This window comes from Lonchura striata, chromosome 7, assembly GCF_046129695.1.
Source record: "Lonchura striata isolate bLonStr1 chromosome 7, bLonStr1.mat, whole genome shotgun sequence".
Lineage (NCBI taxonomy): Eukaryota > Metazoa > Chordata > Aves > Passeriformes > Estrildidae > Lonchura > Lonchura striata.
In genome coordinates, this window is record NC_134609.1 from 12149948 (window position 1) to 12167305 (window position 17358).

The 17358-nt window shown below is 42.9% G+C and overlaps 1 long non-coding RNA gene across 1 annotated transcript in view; it reads left to right on the forward strand.

The window, feature by feature from the left end:
• LOC110480774 (uncharacterized) overlaps positions 1–7355 on the forward strand; it is a 55853-nt gene extending 48498 nt beyond the window's left edge. The window contains exon 4 of the long non-coding RNA XR_002467157.2: positions 7274–7355. This is a non-coding gene — a long non-coding RNA (uncharacterized LOC110480774). The remainder of the gene's footprint in view (positions 1–7273) is intronic.
• The last annotated feature ends 10003 nt before the right edge of the window (positions 7356–17358 follow it).

Consider the following 17358-nt stretch of genomic DNA (forward strand, 5'->3'; position numbering starts at 1 on the left):
TTTTGTTCGCTTTGTAAATCTTTATAAATCTTTTTGACAAATATGCAGATCTTCAGTCAACCATTCTCTGAAATAATTCAGAACTAAATCTAACAATTAAGGGGTCAAATTTTGTAATGAAATATCCTGACACTTGTGTAAACAGCACTATCAATTGCTAAGCATCAGTCCTGGGAAGGTCAGATGGTGTTTCCTCAGGGTTCCTGTTGCACAGGATTTAAAAAAAAAAAAAAAAGGCTCTGCAGGGCAGAACTGTTGTAGGAAAATAGGCTTTGATTATATGCCTCTATCCCATTTTGGCTCCATAAAGTCTTTTTCAGGCCTGCCACTCCTTGCTGACACATTACCAGGTCACCTCCGCTTCCGTCCTTTTGCTCTTTTTTTCCCAGGCAGGCCACCCGCCAGGTCTTTTTGGACAAGTGCCATTCAGTGAGGCTAAGGAGGTCTCCTCTGCAGACCAGAATTATTCTTCAGACCATATAGAAATTTCTTAAAGCTGGTGGATTTTTTAAACTGCTTTTATGGGCCATCAGTATTACACTTGTTCATATCCTTTTGTGGAACAATATATACGGCTTCTTGTGAGTCAGAATGAATTTTCTTGGCAACCAACAATGTTCAGGAGGTAAATTTGCCAAACCCTAAGTTATTCAGTGTCATTCTGTCTCTGGGACATTTTAATCTCTGCAGCCATGAGGGTCTTGAAGTGTTTGTGTCAGGCAGCATTCCCATTGCACAGGAAGATGGTTTTTCTGCCTGCCAGTTCTCAGTGCATTTCCTACTCAATTCTCCATCAACGCTTACAGAAATAATCATTAAAATGGTCTTACCATGCTTGCATAGGTTTCTCTTGTCTATGGCACGAGTACTGCTAAGAAAAGAAGTACCAAAATTCAGATGTATCTTTGGAAACTCCCTTCCATTTTTCAAATACCTTTGCCTTCGGTTTGTTTTCTATCAAGCTTTTGCATGAGTTCCCAAGGGAACAGTAGGAGTTGGTCTCACCTTATAACGTGACTGATAATGACACTCTCAGCAACCAGGAATGAGCAGCATGGTGAATGTGTGGTTTTAGGAGGAAATGGTTCCTTGTTTCATTTCACACTGCTTTCCAACTGGATGACCTTACTTTCCTTCATTGTGTTTATTAATAATTACAGACATCCTTTATAGCATCTCCTTCCTCACTTGAATAATGTTTCACCTTCAAGGAGCTAGTTTCTTGCAAATTGGGAAGTATGCTCCTTTTCAGGATATCATGAATATAGAGTAGAAGTATATTGTAAATTCTGAATGCCTTGGAGTTCTTATTCTGTTCTGTGGATGGAAAACAACCAGAAGAGCAGTTCTACTCCCACCTGCTGGAAAGAATGTTGGTGGGGCATATAATTGATTCTATTCTGCAAATTGTTAATGGAGAAATTCAAGCACATCACCACTCATTGTGCTTTAGCCTGTCTGAAACTGAAATTTGAGCCTGAATATTATAAGGGACAGATATCACTAACAAGAAACACAATGAATGATTCCTTTTCTTCTGCAGAGACTAAGAAGCTCTGGCTGCAGTCTAGCACCTTTGTACTGTCAGTGTAAAGGTGAACACATTTGAAGGTGCTGATTCACAAGATATGTGATATTACATTACAGTTTTGTTACTGACAATGGCTTGGGTAAGTGATTCCAGAGAAACCACAATCCCCTGTGCTCAATGGATCAGTTTTATTTACTTAATTAATTTATCCTTGCACTCATTCTCAGGGCCTTGTGTTTGTGGTGAGGGTTAGTGCATTCCTATAGAACTAATGAGAGGTTATGGGCTGCTGTAAAAATGTTGCATTTAGAAGCCACTTCAGTGTGATCAAGTAATTTTTCATACCATATCAGCCTTTGAGGAGAAATCCCTACTCATTTGACTAACCACACGTGATCATATTCTTAAAATGAGTGAATAATTGAATTTTTTCATTTGTAGTGAATTGTGAGGGATTTTTCAGTTCTATTTTCTTTTCCTAGGGCAGAAGTGCCTTACAACATAAGTATATGAAGAATATGTTCATTGCATTCAATCACTTTAAATTTATAGTGCTTCACTTTATTGCAGGGTATCTGTATTGGAGATGGTCGGTAACCAGGAAGGTACAATTAGCTTACTTTAATGACGAATGCATTGAATAAAGCTGCTGCAACTGCAAGTGCAAATGGATTAAGCTACTTTAAATCTGATTTATACAAAGTTAGCTTATGCCTATAAGTAGCAGTTTAGCCTATAGTTAGAGAAAACACAGGGAAATGGATCCTGTTGGAAACCTCAGAGTGGACATTAAAAATTACCCTTCAAACTTCCTGCTTGAATGTATTCCTTACACACTTGGTACATGGTAATTGGAAAGGCAAGGCAAGAACACACTCCTTACATGGTGTTGGGGAAAGGACCTTGTATACAAAAAGCTACAAGACAAATATTCTCATTCCTTTCCCAATTGATTAAGCAATGCTGTGCTTTTTGCTGTGTCTGCTTTCCTGCTTTCTCATGTATCAGTGAGGGGTTTTCTTTCTCTTCGAGCTAAGACTGAGGGAGTGCTGAGGAGCTCAAAATAATATTGTTTTTGATAACTGGGAAATTCACCAATACATAATTATAACTTATCACCTACTTGAGTTGCCTGAATAACAAGAGGTTTAATCCACTACAGAATCTGTTAATACAGTTATATATTTCACATGCTTTTAGCAATGTAGCATAGATAGATATTTGATCTATCTAATTTGGCCTCCTGCCTTTTGACCTGGCTGTTAACTGAGAGTTAGGTGATCAACACAGTTTCTAGTCTCTTCTCTCCCCCTGAAAATACACATAAGCTGCTTTACTGTAGTAGCCAGTTTTGTGCCTTGGAAGGACCCTGGATTCATGAGTTGCAAAAATAAGTTTTAGTACCACCTCTGTCACTGACTCACACATTGGCTGTAAGAATCTTCACTGCTGTTGGATTGTTTAAGATGTCCAGCCCACTCATTTAAAGCTTGTCTTTTCTTAGGATTCTTGGGATCTTTTTTAGAGTTATTTGTTTTCAGTTCCCATCAAATCTATTCAAATACATTCAAATTAATCCATGAACCAACATTTTAAAACATGTTCTTTAACTGCAAGTGTCTGAAAATTCTGTTGGTAGTCAGGAAAATTAGCTGTCTGTCAGGCTCAGCAAGTGTCAATCTGCTGAGTTGAAGGTCTGCCCCTGGCTGGACTCTGCTCTGTGCCAGGCTGTCTGCAGTTTCACCTCTAGGAGATGAGGATGAGGGCCCAGTGTACCCATGAAGGCTGGAAGGAGGCTTCTTTCCTTCCCTTGCACATGGCTGATGAATCTGCTAATGCTGTATGTGACACAGACAAAAAGCTAAAAAATACAGACATGAGACCAGAGGATCCAAGGAAACAAAAAGCAGTAAGCAATAGCTACATACTGGTGAGTCTGTAGGAAGCTGGGCTAGCTCCCAAGGAGTGGAGGATATAATAATGTTGTTTGAAGAGATTTGGACAATTATTGAGGACACAAAGATGACTGGGTGAAAGAATGTCTCCACTGGCATTTACATGATAGAAGCTATTTATGAAAAAAGCATCACTTAGGGGAATCCCTGGAACAGATTGTTCAGATTGTGTCCACTAGTTTTAAGTATGTTTAGGCTGGAAATTGAAATTCTCTGACCATTGCTGCTATTGGTCTGGGGCACCTTCCCAAATTATGAAATGAGGCATGTTAGTGTTTCACAGATAAGATCAGTCATTTTAAGAAACAGGATGCTTTGAAGTGTCTTCCTTCAAAATCCAAGGCTCAGCATGTCCCTTAATTTGATATTCTTAATATTTGTTCCCTAGCAAATTAAAGCATTACTTTTCTAAGGATCCTTGTACTGGGTTCTTATATGTTTGCTTTTGAGCATCTGTGTTTGGATAATTTAATCTTTGTTTTCATCTCTGTCACTGAACTTCTTCAAGGAAACCAAAATATTTTGTAGAAAGAAAAACAGTGTAATTAGGCACAGTCTGAAGACATAATGGAAATACACCATGCAGTGTAATCTGCTTTTAATTGGTCATATCACTCAACTATTTCTAGTTAGAGAAAATACTGGAAACAAACTGTTTGCCCTCAGAAAAACTAAAATGTGCTATAAAAAAATGAATATAAGAAATTTATAAATCAGAGTGAAACTAATCATATGGAAAATCTCAGCAAACAATCATCATGCAATGGCTGGGATAATTTCAAATGTATTAGAGGTACAAATGGGCTTGAAATATTATGGGGCTTTTTGCTTTGAGTTACAGCATTAATATGATGTTTTTATTCTTCACTGCTGTAAAGAAAATTTAGCCAAAAGAAAGACTAGCTTTTTTTAAAGTTAAACTACTTGGAAAAAGTTACTCTAGATTCTGTCATTCTCCCTTTAGCTTATGTGGTAATTAATACCTGCTTTTTAAAACTGAGTAACTATTCAAAATCTTTCTTTTTTCACTCAGATTATGTAGTGTGTAGCCACAGTGCAAAATTATCCTACCATTTTGCTTCTACTTTTCTTTCAAAGTTATTTTCTTTGTCCTATCCTTAGTTTGCCCTGTGACAACCAGCCAGGCTACCTGCCAGTTGTACTGGGCAGTTTTCTGATATCCCTTAAGTGCCTCAGCTATTGAATAGCTGTAGGAATATCAGTTACAGATCAAAGCCCCATTGTGCTAGGGAACTGTACAAACACAAGGAGAGGACCACCCAATGCTTTGCCTTAAAAAGCACAGACTAAGTGGAATAACATTCTAAGTGCCTATGTCTAATTGGTCAGCTGGTAGTACATTTGTTTTGAATCTTACCTCGGTACAGGATGGTGACAATGTGAGTATCTCTTTAGCGAGCCAGTGAAGAGGTGTTGTAAATGTACTTACCACAAAGAGGCTTTTCTGCCTGTCTTTTTTTCTTTAGATAATATATAATGCATTGGCTACAACACTGAGTTACACTTTTGCCTTCTCCCCCAGGCGTGTTTACTGGGGTTGTATGACACAAGGTGAATGTGGTTGGTGTTTGCTACCATTGCTCCATGCCCCTCAGCAAAGGCAGGCCAATGTGGCCTAGATGCCAAGGTGGTGTGTTCATCACCCCGAGCCCTGCCAGTGTCACAGGCGAGGCAGGTTTGCTTCAGACCGAGTTGGGCTGCCTGGGTGAGTCAGGGTTGTGCCCACTGCACCTCCATAGGCCTCTGCAGAGTGGCAGCCACCTGTGTGTCTGGTGAGGACTGGTGATACATGCATGTCCTGAAAGCATTCAGCAATTTCCATTTTAGATTATAGGAAGTTTTGGAGTGAATTTTCCAGATATAGTTGGTTCATTTGTGAGTCACAGCTTGTCCTGTAAGAGCAGATTTTTTTATCAATTCACAATGCAGATTAAAACTAGGTCACCATAGGCACAGAAATATGAAGGGGCTTCTATGAGCTTTGAAGCCCTGTGAGGTCCTCCTGCTTTGGCTTTGCCGGGAGGAGCTGGCTAATAAAGAGGAATGGGAATGATGGAACTATCCAGAAAAGAAAAAATTTAATAGCAAAAATAACAAACGCTGCGCAGGTACAGAGACTAGGTTCCAAATACCCTGGGGTGGGGCAAACACAGCCAGGTATAGGGACACAGGCCCAATCAGAAAAATGAACTTAAAACATGACCTTATAAGAAAAAGGTCTTGACCAACAGTGAAGGAAAACTGGGAACTTGACCAAATATAGGAAGGTTCTATTAGCATACTGGCTCCCAAGAACCTACGGTTCCCACTGCGGCCTGGTCAGGTGTCCCCTTCCCTCAGTGCCCTGCCTGCCATGGTTTATGGCCAAATCTCTCTGTAAAAGCAGCTGAGCTCAAAACTGCAGTAGGGCAAGATCCCACAGGCCTCTGCTTACCCAAAGCAATTGAATCATAATTTTTCATCCAGTATAAAGAAATATAATAAGGAGACCTTTTTTTTGCACCTTTGATCCCTTTGTGAGAAGGGGAGAGGGTGCCAGGGAGCAGCAGGGGCAGGTGCCCAGCAGGGAAGGTGAGCTGTGCCCGCGGCAGCTGGAGCGCAGTCGGTGAGCGGGCGGGCGCAGCGCCATAGCCAGCCCCAGCCTGCACAGCTGCCAGCTGAGCACGGACTGGCACAGCCACGGTCAGGCCAGGAGGGCAGCGGGGCAAGAGGTACAGACCAGGCATGTCCACACCCTTGACACAGCCTGGGCAAGGATGAGGCTCCTCAGCTGTTGCCTGGAATAAAAGGGCAGGTCCCAGTTTCCTAATCTGAATCCACATTACAGTCAAACACTATCAGGACAGATCTGGAGCACAGACACAGAAACCCTGGGGCAGGGGAGGTGCAGGCAGGGCTCTGGCAGGTAGAACTTGCACAGTCCCCCCGCATTGCCCTGGCTCCAGGGACTGGGTGGTGAACGTATGGACTTGCCTCTGTTTGCTCAGACCTGTTTCCAGTTGTTTATGCAAGAAAATCTGAAGTGCCTGATTATTTGCAGACATTGTTCATATCAGTAAGGCATGGCTTTGGCTTTGGCTTTGATTTTAACAAGGTATGTAAGTGCAAGTGTTTGAGGTTTTCACTTGCTTGTCAAATTAACAGTTCAAAAGCCAAAAATCTTTAGAAAAGGTTAAATTACCAATTTGCCTATTCCTTAAGTGTGAGCTGGACAGTAATTAATCATATCTACTATTTGCATAGCATTATTCGGACAAATTATAGGGAGAGATATCATTATTATGTATATAATCCAGAGGAGGAAAATAGGTCTCAGTGAGGTCAAACAAGAAGTGAGCCAACGTGTCAGGCCAGTCTTCCAAGAATTAATATTTGGCACATGAAAACAACTGAGGATCTGTTAATCTTATTTTTCCCCAGAGATACTGAATATCCACAGCTTGCTTGAAATTACCAAGACCTCAAGCATTTATGAAAATCAGTTCATATTTCTTATCCACTTCTAAATAGACATGGTAATTTCTGGTGCTGCAGTTTGAGCCAAGCAACTTGCATACAGAGAATTCACACCTAGCTTTTCTGGAGGATTAGAAACTGGGATCCATGATTGAAAATCATGTTTACAATCAGGTTTATTTTGAAGTTTCTGGGTATCTGGGTGTGACAGGATGATAGCAATAGCTTTGCTCCATTATTATGTTTGAATCTGCCAGCTTATACTAGTTGCCTGGCTGATGTTTTTTTCCTTGTTTTCTGATTTTTCCAGCTCACAGCTGCAAAAGAAAAGCTGTCTGTGGAGTCTACACAGTACAGCTTTGCTGAGGCAAGTCTTAACCCTCTGACATGTCATTCTCATTTGAATAATCTCTTGCTAGTGAAAAATGCACTCTGCATTTGGGGCTGAGACTACACAAGCCCCTGGAAGAAGCCCACACTCTTGGACTCCAAGGGGCTGGATGAAGCAAACTGCACCATTTCCCATCACAGGAGCACCCAGCTGTAACCAGCACCCACACTGCACCTCCAACCTGCTTCTAGGTGAGTCAGTGTCACAGAATACCAATTGCCTAGCGGAATGAAGCAAAGAATTTCCTTCATACATCACCAGCTGAGACCAGAGGCTGAAACCTTTTGGGGAACAGCCTTGGGATGGACATTAGCCTGGAACTGGAGGGATTCCCAAACATTTGAGGAACCCCTCTGAGCCCTCAACCAAGGTGCCTTGCTGGCTACCCATTTCTAACCCAAGTACTATGTTACTAATTTCCAAGACAGTTCTTGCTGGACCAAATAACTTGTGTCAAATCTGATGTTCAGAGTTGCTTTTACAATAATAATTAATTGCTTAGTATCACCATAGTTCTGTGGCTATAGCTGGCTGCTTTCTGTAGGGTCTTCTAAGGAAGGGGTTAGGCTTCTGTGGATACAGATCCAAGATAGGCAGTGGATCAGGCTCACTTCTTTGGCTGGGTAGGGCATGTGTAAGATCCTTCCTTTCCTTCCTCACTCCTCAGGACACTGTCAAAATTTTGCAGAGAAGCCTGCAGAGCACATTGTGAACTAGATCTGCTGCACAACAGAGCTTATTAGTGCAGCTTGCCAGTCTCTTCCAAATATCACAGTTATCTTCACATTTTGAAAAGCAATTAAAATCAACAGCACATAACAGATTACAGCTGTAGTAAACATTTCTCTTGGCTATGGCAAACAGCCCTGGGAACTCTAAACTGCAAACAACAGCCCCTCCTCCTGTTTGCAATGGGAATGCACATTTAGGTTCAACTGTAAAAACTGCTTTTCTCCCAAATTTTTGTTTGTCATTTGTAAGTCACCTGGGGAGCCATAGCCTCCAGAGTATTAAATTTAGAAAAATTAAGTTCCCTGAGCAAACTGGGGCTCATTATTCTGGAGTTTATGAAAAGCATAGACTCTACTAGAATCCATTAATCATGAATTGCTGAGAGGGGTGCACACCCTACATAGTAGTCATTTCTCACTGGCTACAGGTTTATCTGGTTAATCCCACTCACTGATATTCATTAGCTAAATGAATACACCCACAGCCAAACAGCATGAATTTGCGGGGTTGTTAGTTGGCATAACTTCAGTGTCTGTTAACAAGCCTTCATTCTTTATATACCAGTTGTCTGTCAGAGCCCTGTTTGTGATTTATGAGAGAGATAACTGCTATCACATCTTGCAAATAGAGAAAAAAGGAAAAAGCATAGGCTTGTCTGAGGCTGCTGTGGAGCCAGCAACTTAAAATATGACAGCTCCAGGTCTGTATGTACAAATGTAAATTGTCTGGTGGCATTGACCTTTTCTTACTGGTCTCAACTCCTGGAGGTGTCTTAGACCACAAACAAAGCCTATATTTGAAAATAATTTTTCATTAATAATGAGCTCTCAGAGCCTGTGTTAATTTTAAGCTAGATGTTGCCACAGAAACGTGCCATGTTTCATGGTGTATTATCGTTTTGCTCTTTGACCAATTCCTCCTTCTTGTTGGCTTTACAATTAAAGTGTCTTGCAGGAGATTCCCAGTTTTTATTTGATTTGCTGATTACTTGTTGGGGCATTACAGGAATTAAACTGCAGGAGGGTGACTTGTTCGAGGAGGGTGAGCACCACACCCAGTCAGTCGTTCCCTCACACACCTCAGAGCCAAAGCAGCCCTTACAGTGGGCTGTGTTGAATTTCATCACCTGCACTACAGTCTGTGTTTGGGGCTGAGTTGGGGTACAGCTTTGACTGTAAATTTACAGGAGTCTTGAGCTGCTGTTCAGATAGTCAAAAATCCAAACAAGGGCACTTCCTACAGTCTCCATAAACCCATTGATTTGTTTGAAATTTTTCTGTCAGTGTAAATTTTGGAAGAAGTTTGAACAGGTTGCGTCTTTAAAACTTGTAAATCAAACTTCAGAGACTACTAAGGACACAAAGTACGGCTCAAAAAAAAAAAAAAAAAAATCTCATCCGTTCAAAATGTGAACACCTGACGGATAAAACTAATTGCTGTTGTGTCTTGGTCCACAGTCGAGCAGCGGCAGAGCGCAGCCCGCAGGCCAGTGCAGGCACCCGGCCACACGGGACCAGGATACACCGGGATGTCCCGGGATACTGTGGGACACCCCGGGATACTGTGGGATACCCCGGGATACACTGGGATACCCCGGGATACTCTGGGATACCCCGGGACACTGTGGGATACCCCGGGACACTGTGGGACACCCCGGGATACTCTGGGACACCCCGGGACACTGTGGGATACCCCGGGACACTGTGGGATAGCCCGGGATACTCTGGGATACCCCGGGACACTGTGGGACACCCCGGGACATTGTGGGATACCCCGGGATACTCTGGGACACCTCGGGACACTGTGGGATACCCCGGAACACTGTGGGATAGCCCGGGATACTCTGGGACACCCCGGGACACTGTGGGACACCCCGGGACACGCTGGGACACCCCGGGACACTGTGGGACACCCCGGGACACGCTGGGACACCCCGGGATACTGTGGGACACCCCGGGACACTGTGGGACACCCCGGGACACTGTGGGACACCCCGGGACACGCTGGGACACCCCGGGACACTGTGGGATAGCCCGGGATACTCTGGGACACCCCGGGATACTGTGGGACACCCCGGGACACTGTGGGACACCCCGGGACACGCTGGGACAGCCCGGGACACTGTGGGATAGCCCGGGATACTCTGGGACACCCCGGGATACTGTGGGACACCCCGGGACACTGTGGGACACCCCGGGACACTGTGGGATACCCCGGGACACTGTGGGACACCCCGGGACACTGTGGGACACCCCGGGACACGCTGGGACACCCCGGGACACTGTGGGACACCCCGGGACACTGTGGGATACCCCGGGACACGCTGGGACAGCCCGGGACACTGTGAGATAGCCCGGGACACTGTGGGACACCCCGGGACACTGTGGGACACCCCGGGACACGCTGGGACACCCCGGGACACTGTGGGACACCCCGGGACACTGTGGGACACCCCGGGATACTGTGGGACACCCCGGGACACGCTGGGACAGCCCGGGACACGCTGGGACACCCCGGGACACTGTGGGATACCCCGGGACACTGTGGGACACCCCGGGACACTGTGGGATACCCCGGGACACTGTGGGACAGCCCGGGCGCTGTCCGGGGGCGCCCCCTGGCGTCGCAGCCGCCCGTCCCGGCTGCAGGCCCTGCCGCGTTGTGCTCTCCGGTGTCCGGCGGTTCCGCATTCACAAGCAAGGGTTTCCATCCCTCTTCCCAGGTATATGGAATGTTCTTGCTGTCGCAAGTTGCAATCCCCTCCCATTGCTTTAGTCTTCATCTCACCCGGCTCGCCTGTGCCAGGCATCCCTCTGGATCCCTCCCCTGTGCAGTTCCAGGAGTGTTTGTGGGACCAGAACTTAATATTTTAACCCTGTTAGGAAATTATAAAGGGAATTACATTACTGTAGTTGTGTATGTGTGTGTGCTGTTCTGCAAAGGGGAAGTTTGGAAAAGGCTTTAAAGCTCTTCCAGGCATAGGAGGAAAAGAGTATCTCAATAAATATAAACAAAGTGAGAAGACTGTGCAAAAAAATTCTCTGAAGGTGGCAGCCACTTAGATATCCTTGGCTCTCTCAAGGTCTGCATACCTCTGCTCAGGGTTGTGATCTATTTGTGCAGGCCCAGATGCCAGCTGGAGGGAGCTTCAGAACCTTGCTTGGGATTGAGAGATCTTAGCCAGTTCCTTCAGAAAGTACCAGCTCAGTTCTGTCCAGTCCATATCAAGGATCAGGTTGTGGGGTAGGAGGGTGTTTCCGTCTGGCCCTGATACACTTTTTGGGAGCCCAGGGTAGCAGCAGCAATGTGAGGAACTCTGGAGGACCATGTCACCCTGTTGTTCTGAGGCCTACTAGCCTGACACTCACCTAGCAAGCTTAAGGCTACCTGGCCTGCTGAATTCCAGGGGACAATACCAGAACTAGCTATTTAATGGAAAGGATATGTTTATGGCACTTATCTGTTTCTTTCTCTTCTTTCTTTCTTTCTCTAAATCCCCTTGTTATTTCATATGCAAGTTTCACAGGATTTTAATCTGTTACCTTTCTAATTCGAAGAGTCCTAGTTTACTTAATGTTCTCTGTAAGAGTACTGTTCCATGTGTTTAACTATCCTTGGTACAGGCAAGTGAGAGGGAGCAGAAAAAAGCAGCATGAGTAGAAAAGTGTGGGATGCTGCCTTCTGGGGGCAGTGTGTGCTTGTGTAATTACAGTAACTGTGATGATTTCTCAAGTGCAAACACACGGTGGTTGTTTCAAGAATTCCTCTTGTGCTGGAACCACCTCCCCATAGGGTCTAGTCTGGCTCTTTACACCTCCTGTACTCATTCACGGTGGGGCCATTACTTGAATAATTGAGTAAATCCTTCCCCTTCCTGCAACCTCCACTTCCCAAAGTTTATTTCTTTTTACTTTAACTATCTTTAGAGTAATTTTTTTCTCAATAGCTAGGCATGTGGATTTTTCCCTTATTACCTATTCATAGTAGAGGGCTATTTAAGGGGTTCTGCAGGGATACCCTTTATCTTTCAGCAAAGATTTTCTCAGCAAGCTGCCAAATCTAGTGAACAGAGGTTCTCCTGCCTGTTGTGTGACAGAAGCAAGTGGCATCTTCAGCCTGGAAAACCTTAATCCACATTAAACTCGGTGCTGAAAGGTAGACTTTGGGGTCTTTGATGTCTCCTGTTGCAGTATATATGCAATATATAGCATCATTAATTTCTAAAATGCACAATAAGTTACTAATTGACATAGGTTTGATTGTTGTAGTACAATGCTTAGAAATGTCTTTCAGTATATGCTGTCTGAGACGAATACAAAAGGAAGGAATATCTCATAGCTAGCCCAGTCTGGTGTTAAATTTGCAGTAATTTTCAGGGGAAATTACTTAAATGAATTGTTATGGCATTGTACGGTATGCTTCTGCATTTGTTCTTGTGCTTTTCCCACTCCTTTTTATATGTAGTATTAAAAGGATGTTTTAAATAGGCTCTTAGAAATTAAATTTGAATATGCGTACTTGGTTATCTTGTATATATCAGGTATTCTGCTCAAATATGTTAGTGAATATTTGTAATTTCTCCTCTAAATAGTTAAGAAATACCAAATGATAATGATAATTTCCTATAAAATGTTTTTAACCTGGTAAACTGAATCTAAATGATGGTTTCTATTTCACCATTGAGGTAAATTATGCAGGAAAGAGAGAGAATTTTCTTCTGAGTCTCTTCTCTAAACACTTTTTTGCCTTGATTAGGAGTTCTGCCCCTGTAATGATGTCCAGTCATGACTTATTAATGCAAGTCTCTAATTATCTTTTTGTTGTATTTGTATTGTTGGACATCACTATGTAAATACTTGCTGACCTATGCAAATAAGAAGGCCATGTCCAAAGAGCTCTGTTTGCCACCAAGAAGGCACAAAAACTGTTCAGTAGAGAAAATTGTTTATGATAAGAAGGCAAGATCATCTGCTTCAAGATCCTAGGGTAAGGTTTGATTTTAACAAGGGAACACTGGCAAATGAGCACAAAGAGTTTTACCAGAGCAGAGGACAACAAAAGCAGAAGTTGTGGTGTCGAAAGCTGGACACACACACAGCTGAAGCTGATTGAAAGGAATGTAGTTTTGCCATGTGGGTAGTTCACAACTCCTTAAACTGGAAGTGTTTTCTTGGGTAATTAAACCGCAGGTTTAAAATGGCTGTTGTAGCTCTGCCCTCGACACGCACTCCGCGGCGCACTCCTCCTTTCCTACTAACGTTTTGGACTGCTAGGGAAGAAATTTGAACCTATTTGGTTTGGACTGTCCTTCATGGTACTATATACTGTGATCTTCTCATGACTTTCCCTGTCTGTAGGTCTTGAGATCTTGCCATACTTATGCATATTCTATAAATGCTAAATTGCATTGGCAATGGATTGCAAATTTTCCCACAGTGGCCTCTTTTTGCTTATGACTCAGTAGTAGCAGGACTGTTCCAACAGTCACTGCTACTTTTCTTATTCCTCACCCTTCACTCAGATGTCCTACATCTGTTTTGGCTGCATGCATCTTATATCTTTCCCCCTGCTGCTTCTTAAATATTTACTACTAGGAAATGTCCCTATGCAACATATATGGAGTAAGTACTAAGCACTGCTTCCCTTCCCCCTCGGTTGTGCTGGTGGACTTACGTGAGGATGTGAGCACTGTTCCCAAAGGGCATGCCTACTTCCAAGGTGGAGCTGAAAGCCACAGATGAGTCCTGAATGTCACTTGTCCTGTGCTCCTGTTCCTAAAACAGTTTCATAAGCAAAAATAGTCCCAGAAGCAGTACACATTGACAGGGTGGCACACAAGCCCAGCATGTGCAGCATGTTATTGACTGAGCCAGTGCTGGCATTTGGAGCAGTTATGCTGCAAACTTGAATTGTGAATGTCACTGTTGCTGGGCCTTGTCTTTGTGCCAGCCTAAGGCCAGAATAACCACGTGTTGTGTGTTTAAGCAAATCCTTATGCTAATGTTTTGTGAAGGTAGACTTGAGGCAACCAAAAACCACTCATAATATATATCCTTTTCACTTAATAGAACATTTGCTATTGTTCTGACTATACATTTCATAACTAACAAAGTCCTAGTTTGAGAAAGATGTTGGAAATACAGGAGGCTAGATTCTCATCTCTAGCATTGAGATTATTTCTGTAAGGTTTGGCCTGTTAGCAGTTGGACAAATAAATTTAATGCTCAAAGTATGCATGCTGTCCATAAGAAGGCTTCATCTCTAAATCAGCTGGGTGGTAATCATAGCTCAAAACTGCGTCCATCACAGTGTTTCACATACAGAAAAGAACTGCTGATCTAGGCAGTCACCTTTGTGATATCAGTGTTGGTAAATATGCATTAGAAAATTATAAAGAAAGTTTCAGTTACCAAGAAAGACATACTATCCCAAGAAAACAAGAGGATTAGACCCTTGAGACAAAAGGGTGAAGGTATGGATTTAAAGAAATAGGCAATATTTAGGTTGTTGACAGAAAAATATGTTGTTGACAGAAAAATATGAATATGATATGAATCTCTTCTAAAGCAAGAGAAATGGAATCACATGGGAGTTTCAAACATTTTGTGTGTGCCTGTGAAACTCTTGAGTTTCACTCTGAAATGGTATTTCTGGTGACATGCAATACAACTAAGTTTTTAACTCCCCCATTCTCTCTTGACAAAGGGAAGTGTGGGCTAGGAATAGGACTTTCAAGTCCTCAATTGGCATAATTCATTCATCAAATGAATTAACCCAGCTCCTGGACTTGAGGACCATGCAGTGGAGTCAGTGACAGTCCAGATTGTGCTTTCACCTACTCCTGTGCATATCTAGGAATAGAGACAGATGCCAAAGCTGAGGCAGATGTTAGTTCTGTGAATTTTAGTTATAGCCAGCAGGTGTGATTCCCACTGAGAGCTTGTTCTTCCCGTAAGAATGACAGCTGAATGTTACATCTGCATGGGATCAGAGTGCAAATCCCTTTCCATACTCACTCAGATGCAAAAGCTAAATGGAGTTTGGCTCTTAATTATATTGACAGCATTTATTTTCTCATGTAAACATAAAATGCTTTGTCATTCTCTTTCTGACACACCCTAGCCTATCCTTGTTTGCTGCACAGAGCTCACTCTAAGTCAGCTCCTCGCTATTGTTTCTGGGTCCTTGGCCTTTACATGTATTGTATGTCTTGGAATATATATGTAAAAACACCTTTCATCTTTCCTTGCAGTTTATGGTATTTCTGCTTTTGTTCCCATTTGTGGGACCGCAGTACCTACATCTACCTGGCCTGTGCACCATCCAGTCACACGTACACGTGCACACCTCAGCATGAGTCGCCTTATCCAGATCTTCGTGACCAGAAGCACAGTTCTGCTTCATGTGCTTGCACACACTTCTGTGATTTGCAAGTACTCAAGAAACAAACAGCCAGGAGCTAGTATCTTAGTCTCTTGCTGGTGTATTTTTTTCACTGGTACTTCTCAAATGTAACATAAGGTCATTAAACATGGAAATAACACCCTTCTCTACTGTATAGAAATTAGATACTTGAGGGCTTCTGAGTGTGCAAATATTTGTGTTTCCGCACAGTCAGGTGTGTTTGCCTGCTGCCCTTCAAAGGCAGGAAGTCTGTGTCACTGCAGACTCAGTGGTGGATTCTTAATGGGGATCCCAACCCAAACTGACAGATGTTGGGTGAAATTTTTTTAACCTGTCAAGAATCATCTTTTTTTATTTTGCATTTTATTTTTATTAACAAGATACAAGAAACAAAGTGCACTCAGAAGGAGGTGTAGAATGCAGTGGCAGTCACAGCCATTCCATAGAAAAGAGACACAGGAACATAAGAAAAGTTTAGTGAGTTTTTAATTGTGAATGGCACTCCATGCTGAGGTGTAATTTTGGGGGAAAAGCTGCCGAGAGCTGCATGTTTAATTCAGAGTGGCACTACTGCATTACCTTCACCCAAAATCAAGACCCACAGGAAAGTGTCTGTATCTGTTCATGCTGGGGAAGCAGCCTGAATTCTGCCTTCCCCATGACAGATGCACTCCCATGAGGTCATGAGAGAGTCACTGTCCCACTCTCTGGCTCATTTCTCTCATTGTAAAACATTTTTCACTTCACTTATTCTGACAGGTTTTGAGGCTGTAATGGAGAGTTTAAATCATTATTTTACTATTGCTCTGGCTGGGAAATCAGGCCTGTCTTTCTCACTGTGTGTTCCCTGTTCGTTACACACAGGCAGAACTGAAACCTGGAGAAGCCAGAGTCCAGCTGCTGGGTGGAGGTTTTGCTGTAGTTTCCAAATACCTTCTTGCTGCTCTTGTTGGCTCAGGCTGTTTTTGTAAACGTTCACAGGCCCTCTCCTTTGGATTGTTCCTTGGAGCCAGATTTTCTTTTGATGTGAAACAGGATGTGTATGTTAATTAATTTATTTTACTCAAGGTAGAAAATTACTGCCAATGTTCTTTGAAGAATCCTGTGAGCCATCTCTCCCGTTGTGTAAACATTCAGGCAATTTTGGTTAAAATGTTTATTTTTTAAAAATTATGCGTAAATGTTAAACTGGTTGTTTTACAGTGGAGAGGTTTTACAGGCTCTTTTAAAAATATCAAGGTCATCTGTAAACAGTTACTATTCAAACTGAGGAGGTGAAACACTGGACCAAGAGGATTCAAAGATGAAAAAAAGGAAAACCAGTATTTTCTGCTAACAGGTGTTATTTGAGAGTTTTGTGCTGGTGAAAGTGATGGTGGAATACTCTGGAGATATTGCTTCTGCATCTACTCCTTTTTACTGTGGACATTGTTAGTGAAAATACACCCTTCCTGCCTTAGTCCTAAATTTGAAAGGACTTCTGCCTGGTGATGACAGGAAAGCACAGGCTCTGTAAATGTTGATTTCCTGAGACTGCCAGGAGGGGCCAGTTCATGCCAATTTTGGCAGTGACGTTTGTGCTGTGGAAGTAGACTACTTCATGGCTTATAATGGACCAGAAGCTTTGATGATTAAATGTTGCTTGTAATGTCTCCCAGATTCAGAGTAATTTCTCAGGATAAAAAGGTTTGAGAATCCCAGTGCTGGATGATTCTGTCATGTTACATATTATAATTCAGCACTCCCATCAGGACAAGGATCACAGGGTGTTCCTTGTGAAAAGCAAAAACTTTCAAACTGCAAGCTTAACAAAATTAACAATAAACCCCTGTATTTTTTAATACCTTTCTATTATTTTGTGTTAATAT